At 37.0% G+C, this 4143-nt stretch overlaps 1 pseudogene; it reads right to left on the bottom strand.

Annotated features, from left to right (window-relative positions):
- Positions 1-827: 827 nt before the first annotated feature.
- LOC100437638 (cysteine protease ATG4A-like) lies at positions 828-2032 on the bottom strand (annotated as a pseudogene).
- Between the last annotated feature and the right edge of the window lie 2111 nt (positions 2033-4143).

The raw sequence follows: 4143 nt of genomic DNA, 5'->3' as shown, positions 1-4143 counted from the left end.
CAGCCAAGCTCATTTGCGTGCATATTTTCTATGGTTGCTTTTGCATGTCATCAGCAGAGTTGAGTAGATGTAACAGAGGTCGCATTACCAGCAAAGCCCAAAATATTTACTGTCCGGTCCTTTAAGAAAAAGTTTGCTGACCCCTGATTTAAGTGACCATGATTTGATTTAAGGACAAGGTGACATCTGACAAAAGTATCAGTAAGAATGGGGGCACTGACCCATCAAATAGTAAGATTCCCCCAAATAAGAAGGAGGTCAAGAATGAATATTTGACATCAATTCTTTGACAAACATTTTGATGTAAATTATAATTACTTAAACTACATATTCAAATAATTTAACAAGAACCTTTTCTTCCCTGATTTGGTCACTTTATTATTTGAGCAAGAGAACAGATTGCTAGTATTTAGTCGAAAAGAGGTCACACCTGAAAGGGTGAAGAAGAACAGCTTAACCATCTCTTGTCTGCTTGTTCTTAAAGCAAGCTGAGAGCTGCTGCCTGTTTTCCAGATGTCCATCTCCTCATTACAGAAGCTGAAGACTTGCTGTAGCCATGTAAGACAAGCTGGGAAGCAATCAACTCCTCATCATCTCTCTGCTCCTATGCTCCACGATTGTTCTATTTCTTTCTGGGAAAGGGTTACTGTCATTTTTTTTTTTTTTTTTTTTTCTGAGAAACAGTGATTGGCTCAGCCATGAATACTATCGAATTTGTATGCTATTGGTATATCAGGAACTTGCTGACTAGAAAAGTTTTATGTAAGAAGTTCATATTTTTATGGCTCCAGATGGAAGACAGGCCTCCAAGTTGAGATTCTGGGGTTCTACACATTCAGAATCTCAAAATCTTCCTCCATATCAAACTCCTCCAGTTGTTCAGTAGAGTCAATGAATTATGCCCCAGTGGTTGTCACTTCTGGCTTGGCTGGAAGTACAAGGTGAGGCCAGTGCAATGGATGTTTCTGAATCGATTCAAACATCTTTAAATGCTCCTTTAGAATTTCCTTCTGAACAAGGCTATGCCAGTTATTAAAGTCTTTTTCTTATTTTCAGAAAAATCCCAATGCAACTGAAGGATCTAGGTTCAGTATGTTCACTCTCTGTGGGGACTGCAGGCAATGGAAAGTCTGATCATCAACCATTTCATTCTCTTCAGTGTTGACAAAGGTCTGGGTTGTGTGAGGGTCCAAGAAGATGAGCTTATCACCTAAGAATTCTTTGAAACAATAGGCATTATTTGTTTTTCTTCTAATGCCCTTAAAGACTGTGGCATCTTAAAACACTCTTTGAATGCATCAACATAGACAGGGTTGTTTTGGTTTATGCCCAGGCAAAGGGGCACATTAAGCAGCAGGGGTATCCAGGCTAGGCAGTAGGTAGAGGTGCCCTTACTCTAGTTTAAAGCAGTCAGAGAATCGGGAGGCCTGTCACGGTCTGTGTAAGCACTCAAGGGAAGGACACAGCACATTTTTTGATATCTTCAATGACCACTGTGTTATCCATTGAAACATAAAGAGCCAAGGAATTCCATTCATCAAATAAAGTGAGTTTTTTGTTAACATCTGTGCAAGTGTATTTGGTCCAAACCATTCTCCAATTGATTGCCCTTCTCCTACACCCATTTGTGCCACTTGATGGATAGTGTAGCCACAATTTTTTCTCTCTAAGAAGCACTGTAGGATCCGTTGGTATTTTATTGTTGTTGTTGTTGTTCTTTTTGTTTCTCCCAGTTCCAGTTCTTTCCCAAGTGTCTACATATAAGGGCTTGAGCCAGCATCATCTGTCCACAGCATAGCATACATCCCCAACCAGCATCTGATGAAAGGCCCATTCCCCAAATTGGTGAAAATTTCCTTCTGTACGTAAACTATAGACAAACACTTATATCAGACAACAGCTTAGATGTTTCTGTTTTAATAAGATGCTGCTTTTCTATGATCCATACCAGCTCATCTGTATCTAAATATTCTTCGAGGTATTCAGTGAAAGTAGTAATCCGGTTTTCATACTTCGATAAAACTGACTCCATTCTCCAGCTGTCATCCTGGGCCAATTCCACCAGCAACCTGGTGGAATAGCTTCTGCACAACAAAATAAACTATCAACAGAGTAAACAGGCAACCTAAGAGTGAGAGAAAATATTTGAAAACCATGCATCTGACAAATATCTAATATCAAGAATCTATAAGGAACTTAAACAAATTTACATGCAAAAAACAACCAACCACATTACAAAGTGGACAAATAATGGGAACAGACACTTTTCAAAAGAAGACATACATGTGGTCAACAAGCTTATAAAAAATGCTTAACATTACAAATAATTAGAGATATGCAAATAAAAAACATGGTGAAATATCATCTCACACCAGTCAGAATGGTTATTGTTAAAAAGTCAAAAATAGCAGATGCTGGCAAGGTTGCAGGGAAAGAGTACTTATAAACTGATGGCACAAAGAAAAATTACTTCAGCCATTGTGGAAAGTAGTGTTGTGATTCCTTAAAGAACTTAAAACAGAACTACAATTCGACCAGCAATTCTGTTGTTGGGTATATACACCAAAAAATGTAAATCATTCTACCATAAAGACATATTCATGTGTATATTCATCACATAATTATTCAAAATAAAAAAGGCATGAAATCAATCTAAATGCACATCAATGGTAGACTTGATAAAGAAAATGTGGTACTTATACACTGTGGAATACTATGCAACCATAAAAAAGAACCAAATCATGCCCTTTCCAGCAACATTAATGGAGCTGGAGGCCATTATCCTAAGCAAACTAACAAAGAAACAGAAAACCAAATGCTGCATTTTCTCACTTATAAGTGGAAGCCAAACATCAAGTACATATGGACACAAAGAAGGAAGCCAGAGTCAGGCCTATCTGAGGGTGGAGGTTGGAAGGAGGGTGAGGATCAAATAACTATTTATCAGGTACTATATTTACTATCTAGGAAAGAAAGTACACATAATTTATTCATATAGCAAAGTTGCACATCTTTCCCCTGAAACTTAAACAATAGCTCTAAAAAAAAGTACACATTTTGTAGAGCATTCTATAAAAGTTGTTTTCTAAAAGATAAATAGAGCTGGGCATGATGGGTCACGCCTGTAATCCCAGCATTTTGGGAGGCTGAGGCAGGTGGATCACCTGAGGTCAGGAGTTCGAGACCAGCCTGACCAATATGGCGAAACCCCATCTCTACTAAAAATACAAAAATTAGCCAGGCAGGGTGGCACAACCTGTAATCCCAGCTTTTCGGGACACTGAGGGAGGAGAATCGCTTGAACCCAGGAGGCAGAGGTTGCAGTGAGACGAGATTGTGCCACTGTACTCCAACCTGGGTGACAGAGTGTGATTCTGTCTCAAAAAAATAAAATAAAATAAAAATAAAGTAAATTTAATAAATTAAAAAATATAAAAGGTAAATAATCTTGAATCCTGATTTTATTTTGTTCATGTTCATGAATGAAAAACACGGTAATTCAGGACCTGTAAACAAAATTGGGATGAAAATGATTTTAACAGATTGAATGATAAAGGTGGTAACAAATATGTAACAAAGATGTTATAAATGAAGAATACACCAAAAAACTAATGCAGATGCATATCTCATAAATTTAGGAGCAAATAAGACCTGATTAGTCAGTACAAGTGTATAAATAAGAAGAGGCCAATTATACATTTTATTTAGCATATGATTCTCAAGCCTAATACTTGGGGAAAATCTCAAGCTCTAGAATTTGAGTCAAAAATGAATTACTTAGTCCTGGATATTTTTGGTTGGTAGGCTATTAATTATTGCCTCAATTTCAGAGCCTGTTATTGGTCTATTCAGGGATTAAGCCTCTTCCTGGTTTAGTCTTGGGAGAGTGTATGAGTCCAGGAATTTATCCATTTCTTCTAGATTTTCTAGTTTATTTATGTAGAGGTGTTTATAGTATTCTCTGATGGTAGTCTGTATTTCTGTGGGATCGGTGCTAATATCCCCTTTATCATTTTTTATTGCGTCTATTTGATTCTTCTCTCTTTTATTCTTTATTAGTCTTGCTAGTGGTCTATCAATTTTGTTGATCTTTTAAAAAAAAACAGCTACTGGATTCATTGATTTTTTGAAGGTTTTTATTAT

This window comes from Pongo abelii, chromosome X (assembly GCF_028885655.2).
Source record: "Pongo abelii isolate AG06213 chromosome X, NHGRI_mPonAbe1-v2.0_pri, whole genome shotgun sequence".
NCBI classification, from domain to species: domain Eukaryota; kingdom Metazoa; phylum Chordata; class Mammalia; order Primates; family Hominidae; genus Pongo; species Pongo abelii.
Note: the sequence above shows the minus strand (reverse complement) of the source record. Positions and strands in the feature narration are given on the sequence as shown.